This window comes from Oncorhynchus mykiss, chromosome 7, assembly GCF_057628025.1.
Source record: "Oncorhynchus mykiss isolate SJ-2025 chromosome 7, ASM5762802v1, whole genome shotgun sequence".
NCBI classification, from domain to species: domain Eukaryota; kingdom Metazoa; phylum Chordata; class Actinopteri; order Salmoniformes; family Salmonidae; genus Oncorhynchus; species Oncorhynchus mykiss.
This window is the reverse complement of record NC_143028.1, coordinates 2,615,001-2,631,007: the sequence shown is the minus strand read 5'-3', so window position 1 is coordinate 2,631,007 and position 16,007 is coordinate 2,615,001. Positions and strand designations below refer to the sequence as shown.

At 46.8% G+C, this 16,007-nt stretch overlaps 1 protein-coding gene across 34 annotated transcripts in view; it reads right to left on the bottom strand.

Annotated features, from left to right (window-relative positions):
- LOC118965239 (microtubule-associated protein tau) overlaps positions 1–16,007 on the bottom strand; it is a 106,653-nt gene that overhangs the window by 49,328 nt on the left and 41,318 nt on the right. For 32 of the 34 annotated variants that reach the window (XM_090239677.1, XM_090239700.1, XM_090239678.1 and 29 more), the window contains one exon: positions 7,314–7,397. The exons of the other annotated variants lie outside the window; for them this stretch is intronic. The gene's annotated coding sequence lies outside the window, so the exon portion shown is untranslated. The remainder of the gene's footprint in view (positions 1–7,313; positions 7,398–16,007) is intronic. 34 annotated transcript variants of the gene reach the window in all.

Sequence of the window (16,007 nt, the reverse complement as noted above, 5' to 3'; positions counted from 1 at the left end):
AAGTCGCATTGAAGGAGTGTACAGTACTTTTCAGGGGATATTCCTCCTGTTCGTCTCTCTGCCTATGCTTATGATGTAGTTATTTTAGTGAAAAATCAAGCGGAGGTTGATAGTTTGAGTCTCGTGGTTGATCGGTTTAGGGGAATATCCTCTGCAAAGATAAATTGGGGGAAATGGTCTGGAGGGATCATGGGTTTGCAGGGGGGCTGGAATGGTGTAAGGGAAGTTTTAAGTATCTTGTAGTGTAGATAGGGGATGAGGGGACAATGGAAAACAATGTAATGGGGAGGTTGAAATGGTGGAAGAGAGGATGAGGAGATGGCATTGGTTGTTATCTCATATGTCACTATTATTGTTAACAATGTGGTTGGAGTATAATAAAGGTGTCCAGAAGAGAGATTTTTTTTTAAATACTTGAGTATAAAATAAAGGTTTTATAACAACTCAAACTCCTCTCTCTCTCACCCCTTCCCCCCGCTCTCTCTCTCTCTCTCTAACCCCCCTTCCCCTCTCTCTCACCTTCCCTCCCCCCCCCCCCCCCCCCCCCTCTCTCTCTCTCTGCGGTCCTGGCAGTGTAGAAAGGAGTTCAGTAAACTAGGCCAATATATGCTGTAGTGGAGTGGAAGGAGGTGGTTGAGAGGATGAGATCTCTCTGTGTGATCAACAGAGGAAAGAAAAGCCCTACTGCGACACACACAGAGTGAGAGAGAGAGTGAGAGAGAGAATCGAAGCCAAAGGAATGTCTAGCCTGGCTGTTGCTAAGGAGAAAGTGTGGCTTGCTGAGTCTACCTTTACAGTACACCACTAGGGAGATGATGAGTAATTAGCATCTCATTGACCTGATAAGGAAAGGCTGTTTCCATATCATTGTGATCCAGTCATGCTAACATTATCTGACTCCCCCCTCCCTGTCCCCCTGTCCATGCTCACCCCTCATTACAGCACAAAAACACTCAAACAAGCAGCGCGAGAAAGAGGGATAGTGCCTAACTGTCTAACAGTCTAATACCTCACATTCCATTAGAAGCTGGCGGAAAATCTCTTTTCATTCCTTTGTACTGTGAGATGAGACGATATCAGACACACATAGAAAGGACGATCATAACCAGAAAATCAGCTTTTCTTCCTGTCATCTCTGTTCCTTTTTTCTCCATATAAGCCTTAGTAAACAGTGCAGGCAGTATGCAGGCCAGGGGACATCAGAATGTCCTGTCCTATCACTTCTAACACTGACTGGTCAGACTGGGCTAGTTCTCCCTGGTTGGAACATGCAGGGTCTGGCTATCATATGTCAGCAGAAACAGTACACAGAGTGAGGGATAGGAGAGAGAGAGCTAGAGAGAGAGAAATATTGATGGTTGGATGAAGATGGTTTGCTTTTGGGCGTGGCAGGACAGGAAGCCTCAGGGGCTTTCTGAGTTCCACTCAGGTCAGTAGGCATCATAAGCTCCTCCATCTCTCTCTGCCTCCCCTCTATAGTTTCTCTATTTCCCACCCTTTTCTCCCATTACTTCTCTCCCACCTTCTCTCTCTCTCTCTGTCTCTCACCCCCCTCTTGCCCTCCCTCTCTCCCTCCATTGTCTCACTCTTTTCACCCTCATCTTCTCCCACTACCTCTCTCTATGACCCTTCTCTCTCTCTCTCTCTTTCTCTCTCTCTTTCCCTCTCTCTTTCCCTCTCTCTCTCTATGACCTCTCTCTCTCACCATTTCTCTTTCAATTAAATTCTCCCTCGCTCCCTCGCTCGCTCGCTCCTCCTCCCTCCCTCCCTCCCTCCCTCCCTCCCTCCCTCCCTCCCTCCCTCCCTCCCTCCCTCCCTCCCTCCCTCCCTCTCTGTCTCCCTCCCTGTCTCCCTCCCTGTCTCCCTCCCTCCCTCTTTCATAAGCCCTGTCCTCTTCCTGCTCCTCTACTGGGGCAATCTTCATGCCTCCCTGAGTTCTGTTCATCAGAATGTCAGCCGCCATTTAGGAGACAGAATTCCTGCTAGTGCCAGCCCATCACAGTAGCTCAGATCAACCTGCCCCTGTAATCCTTGTGGTTTGTGAGGACACCGTCTTGTGGGGACGGAGTGGTCATACAAGGACATACTGTACATAGGTCCTTACATCAACCCTGGGTAGCTATAGATTCAGGGTGTGCAGATGTGTAGGTTGTTGTTCTGGAGGCAGCTCTGCTTGTGGTCACTAGCTGGCACAGACATAAAGTCATTAAACCTAATGCCTAACCCTAACCTTATATTAAGACCAAAAGCACATTTATGTGTTCATAAATCTTTACAATTTAGCCAATTTAGACTTTCCAGCTGGCCCATCTAGTGGAAAGGGCTCAGTTCTGCCTCCAGGGCTAGACTCATGACATTAAATGTCAACCTGCTGCAGATGTTCACCTTTGTCAAGGTTTAGGATAATACCATCTCATACATTTATGGTGACTCAGCAGAGACAGATAGTAGAATACAAGGCAGAATGGTAGTAGAATACAAGGCAGAATGATAGTAGAATAGAAGGCAGAATGGTAGTAGAATACAAGGCAGAATGGTAGTAGAATACAAGGTAGAATGGTAGTAGAATAGAAGGCAGAATGGTAGTAGAATACAAGGCAGAATGGTAGTAGAATACAAGGCAGAATGGTAGTAGAATACAAGGCAGAATGATAGTAGAATACAAGGCAGAATGGTAGTAGAATACAAGGCAGAATGGTAGTAGAATACAAGGCAGAATGGTAGTAGAATAGAAGGCAGAATGGTAGTAGAATACAAGGCAGAATGGTAGTAGAATACAAGGCAGAATGGTAGTAGAATACAAGGCAGAATGGTAGTAGAATAGAAGGCAGAATGGTAGTAGAATACAAGGCAGAATGGTAGTAGAATAGAAGGCAGAATGGTAGTAGAATACAAGGCAGAATGGTAGTAGAATACAAGGCAGAATGGTAGTAGAATAGAAGGCAGAATGGTAGTAGAATACAAGGCAGAATGGTAGTAGAATACAAGGCAGAATGGTAGTAGAATACAAGGCAGAATGGTAGTAGAATACAAGGCAGAATGGTAGTAGAATACAAGGCAGAATGGTAGTAGAATACAAGGCAGAATGGTAGTAGAATAGAAGCACAGTGAAGTGTGAATGAACAGCATTCAACAAGGACGTATTCAGTGAGGTGAAACATTCAGGACGCTACTGTACACCTCCCTCAGACAATCATCAATCATATCTGTCAGTGCCTTCAGAAAGTATTCATACCTCTTGATTTATTCCACATTTTGTTGTGTTACAGTCGGAATTCAAAATGAATTAAACACTATTTTTATCTCGCAATACACACAATACCCCATTATGACAAAGTGAAAACGTTTTTATTTTTATTTTTGCACATGTATTAAAAATGAAATACAAATAAATCTAATTTACATAAGTATTCACACACCCTTTGGCAGTGATTACAGCTGTGAGTCTTTCTGGGTAAATCTCTAAGAGCTTTCCACACCTGGATTGTGCAACATTTACTCATTATTATTTTCACATTTTTTCAAGCTCTGTCAAATTGGTTATGCCAGGGTATTACACCAGGGTATTAACCAGGGAATTACACCAGTGTATTAACCAGGGAATTAACAAGGGTATTAACCAGGGTATTACACCAGGGAATTACACCAGTGTATTAACCAGGGAATTAACAAGGGTATTAACCAGGGTATTACACCAGGGTATTACAGCAGAGTATTAACCAGGGTATTAACCAGGGAATTAACCAGGGTATTAACAAGGGTATTACACCAGGGTATTACAGCAGGGTATTAACCAGGGAATTAACCAGGGTATTAACCAGGGTATTACACCAGGGTATTAACCAGGGTATTAACCAGGGTATTACACCAGGGTATTAACCAGGGAATTAACCAGGGTATTAACCAGGGTATTACACCAGGGTATTAACCAGGGAATTACACCAGTGTATTAACCAGGGAATTAACCAGGGTATTAACCAGGGTATTACACCAGGGTATTAACCAGGGAATTACACCAGTGTATTAACCAGGGAATTAACAAGGGTATTAACCAGGGTATTACACCAGGGTATTACAGCAGAGTATTAACCAGGGTATTAACCAGGGAATTAACCAGGGTATTAACAAGGGTATTACACCAGGGTATTACAGCAGGGTATTAACCAGGGTATTAACAAGGGTATTACACCAGGGTATTAACCAGGGTATTACACCAGGGTATTAACCAGGGAATTAACCAGGGTATTAACCAGGGTATTACACCAGGGTATTACAGCAGGGTATTAACCAGGGTACTACAGCAGGGTATTAACCAGGGTATTACAGCAGGGTATTACACCAGGGTATTAACCAGGGTATTAACCAGGGTATTAACCAGGGTACTACAGCAGGCTATTAACCAGGGTATTACACCAGGGTATTAACCAGGGTATTACACCAGGGTATTAACCAGGGTATAACCGCAGGGTATAACAGCAGGGTATTACACCAGGGTAATACACCAGGGTATTGCACCAGGGTATTACACCAAGGTATTACAGCAGGGTACTCTTTAAACCAGGGTCATATTCAGAAAGGCACATCATAGCAAAAAGTGATCTGTGTTCTGATTGGATAAGTTCGGGTTCTAGAGCTCCGCCTCATTGTTTCAATACATTTTGTTCCTACTGAACACAGCCCAGGTTTGACGTCAGCACAAGGTGAAAGTAGAGAATTTATAATGTTCCCTGCTGTTGCTGCATTGCAGAGCTCTGTCTCCAGCTGCAGCCAGTCAGCCAGTCAGTTAGTCAGACAGCCAGTCAGTCAGCCAGTCAGGTCAGACAGCCATGTCAGACAGCCAGTCAGTCAGTCAGCCAGCCAGTCAGTCAGTCAGCCAGACAGTCAGGTCAGACAGCCATGTCAGACAGCCAGTCAGTCAGACAGCCATGTCAGCCAGCCAGTCAGTCAGCCAGCCATGTCAGACAGCCAGTCAGTCAACCAGTCAGCCAGCCATGTCAGACAGCCAGTCAGTCAGCCAGTCAGGTCAGTCACGTCAGCCAGCCAGGCCAGTGAGCCAGTCAGGTTAGAAAGTCAGCCATGTCAGACAGACAGTCAGTCAGTCAACCAGTCAGCCAGCCATGTCAGACAGCCAGTCAGTCAGTCAGCCAGTCAGCCAGCCAGGCCAGTGAGCCAGGCCAGTGAGCCAGTCAGGTTAGACAGTCAGCCATGTCAGCCAGCCAGTCAGGTCAGTCAGGTCAGCCAGCCAGCCAGTCAGCCAGCCAGTCAGGTCAGTCAGGTCAGCCAGCCAGCCAGTCAGTCAGGTCAGTCAGGTCAGCCAGCCAGTCAGTCAGGTCAGTCAGGTCAGCCAGCCAGTCAGCCAGCCAGTCTGCCAGGTCAGACATGCCTTTCAACCAAACAAAGACCTTAGTGCAGCAGTCTACTGTAGGACCTTACATAACAACAGTAAGAAAGTGACAGCCTTAGTCACTAGCCATTACAGTCATTAGGCCTGCAGGATAGTTACTTACAGTTATTACCCCCTCAACCGAGTGTCTGTGTGTGTGTGTGTGTGTGTGTGTGTGTGTGTGTGTGTGTGTGTGTGTGTGTGTGCGTGCGTGCGTGCGTGCGTGCGTGCGTGCGTGCGTGCGTGTGTGTAGATGGCCAGGTATGACCAGGTGGTGTCTACTCCACGGGTCAGACAGACATATATGACATGACCAGAGGCCATTACAGTCCCACTAATGGACGTCAGGCTAAGTGACATCAACAACTCAATAATACCTTGTTGCTGGTCAGTGTTGAAGGGAATAGAGCCAGTCATGGCCTCTCTGGTTGGACTGTTAACTCTGGTCAGCTTGGACTGTTTCTAAACTTTGATTGGTCAGGTTGGTTTGTTTCTAAGTTCTGATTGGTCAGCTTGGACTGTTTCTAAACTTTGATTGGTCAGGTTGGTTTGTTTCACAGTTGTGATTGGTCAGGTTGGACTGTTCTAAACTTTGATTGGTCAGGTTGGTTTGTTTCACAGTTGTGATTGGTCAGGACAGGAGCAGATCAGTTATAGTGCTGTTGGGCTGTCAGGCCAATAACCTACACTGGGATTTTAACATGTTTTCTGTTGGCTGGGGATTACTGGTGAGAGAACAGGCTTATACTGTCCACACTCACAGGCAAATCACACATCATTGCTGTCAATAACCTTCTGGCCATGAGAAACGCACTGCTGCTAACATTTCAACATTGAGTAAGTGCCAGTAAATGTCTACAGCGTATCAATAAAACCTTAATGGATCCTCAACATGTCAAACAGAATGGAGATTGAGAAGCAACAGGACAGACTATGACTGGATCTGCTAGTATAAGGAATATATCCTACATCCTCTAACACATCCATGTTATCAAGGACTCAATTACCCACAATACCCCTTTACCCTCATTCTAAATGGTATTATACACACGATTACCCTCTGTCCCTTTCTAAACCCTGGTAACTACAGTACTGATACGCCTGAGCAGAGCCACTTAACCATTACTACTGAGGTCTGATGACTCATGGAAGAGCATTCTGGGAAGGTTCAAACACTCCTGCTGCTCTACAGAATGAACTCTGATTCCAGTAATGATGAGTCATAATTATGTGTTCCAGAACCATATTGGAAATAAATGTTGTTTAACAATAGAATGTGTTTTCCTCTGAGGAAAACAAATCAATCAGTGTTTTTACTCTGAAGAGATACGCATGAGACAATAAGCAGAGATATAAACAAAAAACATGGATATGCAAAAGAAATAGATGTTTTCTTGTCACAAACACCAGATAGGAACAGTGAAATGTGTTGTTTTACAGGGTCAGACATAGTAGTACAGCACCCCTGGAGTAAATTAGGGTTAAGAGCCTTGCTCAAGGGCACATCGACAGATTTACAGGGTAACTGGAGTGAACTATGGGGCTATAGTATGGACAGACATTATCTATGGCTACATATGCAATCAGTGATCTCTGTGTTTAGTCAAATAAACATGCAGATGTAGGGTCTTAATTTGATCCCTCTTTTGTTGCTGAGAATGTCTCTGCACAGCAGGAAATGCAACATTGTAGTGTATTCGAGGTTTAAAAAGGCTTTTAAAGTTTGTGATTTCCACCTTAAAATGTCAGATTTGATTTGCCCTAATGAAAAATGTATCAACCCCTACAAAAAAATGTCCATTAATTATAATCCACAAAAAAAATTACATTTCCTGTTGCTGCAGGATTATTTTTCAAATAAAGATCCCACATCTGTACCATCATTTCAGCTAAAGCTCTCTTTACAAGTGTTTGTTCTCTCTGGTCTTACCTGATGAGTTGCTGATGGACTTAACCACTTCTGAACACAATGGTAGGAATCAGAGGACAGATGAGGAAAACCTCCTGGTTACACCTATAGGGAGATAGAGAGAATTAAGAATGCTAGAACAAACAGAGAACAGTCATAATACACACACACACGCACGCACGCACGCACGCACACACACACACACACACACACACACACACACACACACACCTGTTGCCAGATCACCATTCCCCCTACTCTAAATCATGTCCGTGGTTAAGTGGCTAGATACTGTACCAGACTGACAGTATGTACTGAATAAGAGAGGGTAGTCTACTCAAACACAATGGTTGGATTAATGTTGCTGGCAGACTTATGGAGGACTACAGGTTAAGCTGATCAGTGTTTTCCCTGAAGCATGCTACTTAAACTGCAGTGTGGAGCAGTGGGCCAAGGCTGGAGGCTTTCATGTAGAAACCTCCTAGTTTGACTAAGAGTGTTTGTGAGTGATCCTATCTACTCTGTCTAGGAGTAATTCGCCCGGACTGTATTAAGCATCCCAATCTCTATAGCAGACTTCTATGGGTAGTACAATGGGACAGAGGGGCAATCCACAATTACTACAACAAGTCCTCACATTATCCACCAGTGACGAGGGGGCCCATGTGAGCACGTCCACCACAGATAAGAACAATGGGTTTGTTTGGCCCCAGCGACAGACAGACAGTCTGGTTCTTAGGCTGGGAGTCTCTTCGGGGAGCTGGTTCTACATTCATCACCCCAGCACAGTCAGGGGCCCCTGGCAGGACCAAGTGCAACATGGCCATTCACACTGACCATCACAGCTACAGGGGAGAGGGGGAAGACAGGAAGAGGGGAGAAGGGGATGAGGGGAAGGGGAGAAGGGTGACACAACCAACCCGACCAGGCCTGGGGATGTAGCCTTGTTTTTTTGCCAGAAATCCCCAGCAACATGTCAAAGTGAGTTTCTAGGTTTCTAAAGATTGTCCGTATTCACACAGGGGATGAGGAGAGACGAGGTGGGGTGGGGGGGGGGGGGGGGGGGGGGGGGGCGTAGAGACCTTGGGAAGGAGTTTGCAAAGAGAGGAGAGAGAGAGGAAGAGAGAGACAGGGGGGAGATAGAGGGGAGTAAAGAGAGATGGGGAAGGAAAGAGGGATGGGGGAAGGAGAGCGAGGGGGAAGGAGAGAGGAGAGAAAGAGAAAGGGGGGTAAAGAGAGATGGGGAAGGAGAGCGAGGGGGAAGGAGAGAGGAGAGAAAGAGAAAGGGGAGGAGTGAGTTGGGGAGATAGAGAGATGGAGAGAGAGAGATGGGGTGAGGGAGGAGAGCATTGGGGAAGGAGATAGAGAGAGGGGGTGAGGGAGGAGCGAGAGGGGGATGAGGCAGGCAGGCAGGCAGGCAAGCAGGCAGGGAGGGATGGAGGGAGGGAGGGAGGGAGGCGGGGGAATGGAGGGAAGGCATAAAGAACTGTGATGGGAGGGAGGGAGAGCTTGAGGGAGAGCTTGAGGGATTGTGAGGGAAGGTGAATGGAAAGGGGAAGAGAGAGAGATTTGGGGACATCTGCTCAGAGCAGCCATGACAATCAGAGATCACAGGAGCAGACAGACAAAGTCCCCTTCACCGAATTCACCACAGCCAGCCTGGTTCAGTGATGGCTTGAAAGGTTCCAGGCTCACAGCAACAGCAGCCATTGTTTTGGCACAGAGAGAGTCAGTCAGGTACAACAGTAGCTGTCAGTGAGCCTTGTCTTGGTCTGTTGCTAAGTGTTAGATCTCTAAGTTTAGAAAACACAAGCAGACAGATGGTTGTAGGGACATGCTCCCTCGCTGGACATATTTTGCTCTAGACTGGTTTCAACTCGTCTAGCCTCACCATCATCATCAATATCATCATCCTCTCCATCTGTTGTCATTGAGTAGTGATTTGCACTAACCGATATGCTTGATCATTTATATGAATGAGAAAACACAGCAGTAATCATATTAGTTTAAGTGTTGACATGGAGTCATTTATCAGACACTCTTATCCAGAGACACTTACAGTAGGTTGTGAGTGCAGACATTTTCTTACTGTTCCCACGTGGGAATTGAACCGACAACCCTGGTGTTGCATGTGCTATGCTCTACCAACGCTTTTACAGCAATAAACATATTCGTTTAGGATTTATAGCCTTTGCAGAAGAATGATTGAGTGAGATCTGTCTGAAGTGTCCAGGCCAGACTAAGTCTGTGTTGCTCCAGACCTGGAGGTACAGTAAATCATATAGGAGATCTACTCAGAGAGACTGTGCATTCTGTCCTTCACTTAACCTTCGCTTCGCCCACATCCCTCATCTATAATTCAGTCAGCCAGCCCCCTTGTCCCCACGGACAGACTCCAGCTTCCCGCAGGCACACACACACATGAATGCACAGGCACGCACACACACACACACACACCCTGGTGTTTGTTTAATTCATCAAACCACCAGGCAGAGTTAAATCAACTGGGGATTGTGGTTGAAATACCACTGCAGAGGGGGTGATAATGATGTGTCCATGTCTGTCCATTAGGGGGTGATAATGATGTGTCCATGTCTGTCCATTAGGGGGTGATAATGATGTGTCCATGTCTGTCCATTAGGGGGTGATAATGATGTGTCCATGTCTGTCCATTAAGGGGTGATAATGATGTGTCCATGTCTGTCCATTAGGGGGTGATAATGATGTGTCCATGTCTGTCCATTAGGGGGTGATAATGATGTGTCTATGTCTGTCCATTAGGGGGTGATAATGATGTGTCCATGTCTGTCCATTAGGGGGTGATAATGATGTGTCTATGTCTGTCCATTAGGGGGTGATAATGATGTGTCCATGTCTGTCCATTAGGGGGTGATAATGATGTGTCCATGTCTGTCCATTAGGGGGTGATAATGATTTGCCCATGTCTGTCCATTAGGGGGTGATAATGATGTGTCCATGTCTGTCCATTAGGGGGTGAAAATGATGTGTCCATGTCTGTCCATTAGGGGGTGATAATGATGTGTCCATGTCTGTCCATTAGGGGGTGATAATGATGTGTCCATGTCTGTCCATTAGGGGGTGATAATGATGTGTCCATGTCTGTCCATTAGGGGGTGATAATGATGTGTCCACGTCTGTCCATTAGGGGGTGATAATGATGTGTCCATGTCTGTCCATTAAGGGGTGTTAATGATGTGTCCATGTCTGTCCATTAGGGGTGATAATGATGTGTCCACGTCTGTCCATTAGGGGGTGATAATGATGTGTCCACGTCTGTCCATTAGGGGGTGATAATGATGTGTCCACGTCTGTCCATTAGGGGGTGATAATGATGTGTCCATGTCTGTCCATTAGGGGGTGTTAATGATGTTTCCATGTCTGTCCATTAGGGGGTGATAATGATGTGTCCATGTCTGTCCATTAGGGGGTGATAATGATGTGTCCATGTCTGTCCATAAGAAATGAACTGCATTGATCCACTGTTGCCTTTGAAGTTGCCTTTGAACTTTCAATCACATTTATTTATAAAGCCCTTTTTACATCAGCCAATGTCACAAAGTGCTGTACAGAAACCCAGCCTAAAACCCAGGCAGGAACCTAGGAAGAAACCTAGAGAGGAACCAGGCTTGGAGGAGTGGCCAGTCCTCTTCTGGATGTGCCGGGTGGAGATTATAACAGAATATGGACAAGAACATGGACAACTCTGTTGGAGCTGTCATCTGTCTGTCTACAAAGTACGGAGCTGTCATCTGTCTGTCTACATAATATGGAGCTGTCATCTGTCTGTCTACATAATATGGAGCTGTCATCTGTCTGTCTACATAATATGGAGCTGTCATCTGTCTGTCTACATAATATGGAGCTGTCCTTCTGTCTGTCTACATAATATGGAGCTGTCCTTCTGTCTGTCTACATAATATGGAGCTGTCCTTTTGTCTGTCCACATAATATGGAGCTTTCATCTGTCTGTCTACATAATATGGAGCTGTCATCTGTCTGTCTACATAATATGGAGCTGTCATCTGTCTGTCTACATAATATGGAGCTGTCATCTGTCTGTCTACATAATTTGGAGCTGTCCGTCTGTCTGTCTCTACTATGGAGCTGTCTGTCTCTCCCTACTACGGAGCTGTTTGCCTGTCTGTCTCTACTATGGAGCTGTCCGTCTGTCTGTCTCTACTATGGAGCTGTCTGTCTGTCTGTCTCTACTATGGAGCTGTCTGCCTGTCTGTCTCTACTATGGAGCTGTCCAACTGTCTGTCTCTACTATGGAGCTGTCGGTCTGTCTGTCTCTACTATGGAGCTGTCTGTCTGTCTCTACTATGGAGCTGTCGGTCTGTATGTTTCTACTATGGAGCTGTCTGTCTGTCTCTACTATGGAGCGTCCGGTCTGTCTGTCTGTCTGTCTGTCTGTCTGTCTGTCTGTCTGTCCGTCCTATGGAGCTGTCAGACAGCTCCATATTCGAGACAGACTGTCTGTCTGTCTCTACTATGGAGCTGTCTGTCTGTCTGTCCGTCCGTCCGTCCGTCCGTCTGTCTGCATAATATGGAGCTGTCCATCTGTCACTACTGTGGAGCTGTCTGTCTGTCTACTATGAACTTCAAAAATAGAGTACTGTAAGCTACATAGAAGCTCCATTGGGCATGAGCTGATTGATGTTCTACTACCATGGCCATTGGCCAATATGGTCAACACTGTAGCTAACACATTTAAGGTGGTCAAGTCAACAGCTGGACATACTGTAGCTACAGCTACACATCTATAGGAGACCTACACCAGTAGATCCCTACAGTAGACCTACACCAGTAGATCCCTACAGTAGACCTACACCAGTAGATCCCTACAGTAGCTACATTAATCTACAGGAGACCTACACCAGTAGATCCCTACAGGAGACCTACACCAGTAGATCACTACAGTAGCTACATTCATCTGCAGGAGACCTACACCAGGAGACCTACACCAGTAGATCACTACAGTAGCTACATTCATCTACAGGAGACCTACCTACACCAGTAGATCCCTTAGAGATCAGATCTACTGTTTGTAATGAGTCTACTGGGGCTGACTCAGTCATTGGAACACGCACACACACTGCAGCAACCTAGCCAAATGTGCCCAGCCCATCCTACTCAGCCTCATCCCCAGTTTATTCTCTCCTCAACAACCTACACATTCCCCACACCCCCCCACACTCCCCACACACCTCCCCCACTCCCCACACACTCCCCACACACTCCCCACACACTCACCACACTCCCCCCCCGCACACACCTCCCCCACACCCACCACACTCCCCACACACTCATCCCCCCACACTCCCCACACTCCCCACACTCCCCACACTCCCCACACACCTCCCACACACTCCCCACACACCCCACACACTCCCCACACACTCCCCACACTCCACAGACTCCCGTCTCTTCTCCTTATCCCACTCCTACTCTTATAAATCAACAGCATTCTATCCTCTCCTCCCCTTCTTCCCTCTCTCCCAATCCTCCCTGTATCGTCAGGAGAGTGCCTGGTGGGACATAACTGAGTGGTGATGGATTGAAACGTAATCGTTCTGACAGGCAGCTCACAGGCCACTTGTAAAGGCACTGTATAAGCACGCAAGCGACCCACTGCCCACACACGGACACACACACACAGACAGGCAAGCATGCACGCGTACATGCATGCACACACACACATATGACATGCACACACACATCAAACAACAACAAGAAACACTCACCCACAAGTGATCATACACACACACACACACATATGATGTGCACACACACAACAAACAACAACAACAACAAACACTCACCCACAAGTGATCATACACACACACACACACACACACACACACACACGCACACACACACGCACACACACACACACACACACACACGCACACACACACACACACTGTACTAGCAGGTACACACACTGTACTAGCAGGTACACACACTGTACTAGCAGGTACATACACTGTACTAGCAGGTACACACACTGTACTAGCAGGTACATACACTGTACAGGGCCTGGAGGCAGCTCTACTTCAGAGAGTGGCCAGGTGTGAGAGGCCTGGTGTGAGTGGTCAGGTGTGAGAGGCCAGGTGTGAGTGGCCAGGTGTGAGTGGCCAGGTGTGAGAGGCCAGCTGTGAGAGGCCAGGTGTGAGTGGCCAGGTGTGTGTGGCCAGGTGTCAGATGCCAGATGTGAGAGGCCAGGTGTTAGTGGCCAGGTGTGAGAGGCCAGGTGTTAGTGGCCAGGTGTGAGAGGCCAGGTGTGAGTGGCCAGGTGTGAGTGGCCAGGTGTGAGAGGCCAGCTGTGAGAGGCCAGGTGTGAGTGGCCAGGTGTGTGTGGCCAGGTGTCAGATGCCAGGTGTGAGAGGCCAGGTGTTAGTGGCCAGGTGTGAGAGGCCAACATTTACAGTGAGACATATGGTCTGCAACAAAATATTCAGTACAGAAATAATGTATAGCACCTGGTATTCCACATGATGTCATCCCCTACTCATCGACTGTACAACACACTGTATCATTAGATCACACACTATGTTGGTGGAAGTCATGGCACAGAACACATATTCATTGTATTTCAATGGACCGTTGGCATCACAAAATATATTTCCATGAATGGACAATAAAGTTTGGTATCCATACAGGCCATTTCTGCAACATGCTACATGTTGTCTGTTGGATAAGTCCATGTTTTGAAACACAGAAGCACTGGGACATAAACATAACAATGGTCCTCTATCCCAGCTCTTAGTTAGTAATGAACCACCAACACAGAGCCCGCCCTGCTGCCAAGCTGTGACCTTCCTCCAAGGGCATGGGGTTGGCACCATGCCCCCCGCCTGGGTGAGGACACCCTGCTGGCATAGGGAGAGGGACACAGAGGGGCACTGCCCTGTTAGCAGAGCATGGGTGAGATAGAGAGGGAGGGAGGGAAAGGAACACAGGGATTTGTTTGTGTCCCAAAATGGGTGCGGGGGGGACACAGACGTCCCCCTCTGCGTCCCCCCAACCCTCTACTGCGTTCGCGTGTCAGCGTCTGTTTGTTCACAGGAAAGAGAGGTTGCCTCAGAGCATACCAGAGAGATAGAGAGAGAGAGAGAGGGAGAGAGAGAGAGGGAGAGAGAGAGAGCGAGAGAGAGAGAGAGAGAGAGAGAGAGAGAGAGAGAGAGAGAGAGAGATGAGAGGGGACTGTGGATGTGACAGATGTCCTACCCTGGTTGCTCTGCATGTACCGCTGGGGAGGGTGTGTGGTGAATGTGGGGAAGGAGGGAGTGTGTCTGTGTGTCTGTGTGTATCGGAAGGATGCAGTCACAAAAGGACACACTCACAGACACACTCATAGACACACAGAGACACACACAGACACAGACACACTCACAGACACAGACTAGTGCTGAGCGATTATAGTGCTTTTTGAGGTTGGTTCGATTTCGGGTTTGATAATTGTTTTGAACATTAAATGCACTATGCATTATGTGGGTTGAATGCTGTAACAAGACAGCACATAAACAATGAATAGTCCCATGATGGTAGTAACTGACCATTACTGTGCATCACTTATTTTGGAGAGATTGGAAACCCAAATTGGTCTACACGGACAAGTTCTGGCCTGGTTTAGATCTTATCTGTCGGAAAGATATCAGTTTGTCTCTGTGAATGGTTTGTCCTTTGTGGGCTATACTCAGCCTTGTCTCTGGATGATAAGTTGGTGGTTGAAGATATCCCTCTAGTGGTGTGGGGGCTGTGCTTTGGCAAAGTGGGTGGGGTTATATCCTTCCTGTTTGGCCCTGTCCGGGGGTGTCCTCGGATGGGGCCACAGTGTCTCCTGACCCCTCCTGTCTCAGCCTCCAGTATTTATGCTGCAGTAGTTTGTGTCGGGGGGCTAGGGTCAGTTTGTTATATCTGGAGTACTTCTCCTGTCCTATTCAGTGTCCTGTGTGAATTTAAGTGTGCTCTCTCTAATTCTCTCTTTCTCTCTTTCTTTCTCTCTCTCGGAGGACCTGAGCCCTAGGACCATGCCCCAGGACTACCTGACATGATGACTCCTTGCTGTCCCCAGTCCACTTGGCCGTGCTGCTGCTCCAGTTTCAACTGTTCTGCCTTATTATTATTCGACCATGCTGGTTTTATGAACATTCGAACATCTTGTCCATGTTCTGTTATAATCTCCACCCGGCACAGCCAGAAGAGGACTGGCCTGGTTCCTCTCTAGGTTTCTTCCTAGGTTTTGTCCTTTCTAGGGAGTTTTTCCTAGCCACCGTGCTTCTACACCTGCATTGCTTGCTGTTTGGGGTTTTATGCTGTGTTTCCGTACAGCACTTTGAGATATCAGCTGATGTACGAAGGGCTATATAAATAAATGTTATTTGATTTGATTTGACTTATTAACCAACGTCTATTCACTTTACTTAAATGAAATATTTCAGTTGTTGTGTTAGTTTTATTTGATTAATTTATTATTTCATTTCAAGTCATCATCTCCTCTCTATAGAACTGCTGCCTATGCGGTCTGACAAAAATCAAAGTAAATAAGGCATACTTTTATGACTGTTGAATACCAACTATCAATCACTCAGCTCATGTATTTTCAGGAGGAGATACCTCGTGAAGAAACTGCTCTTACCTTCTCCAACGCACATTCTTCTGTCTCTTTCACGTAGCAGGCGTAAATCACAG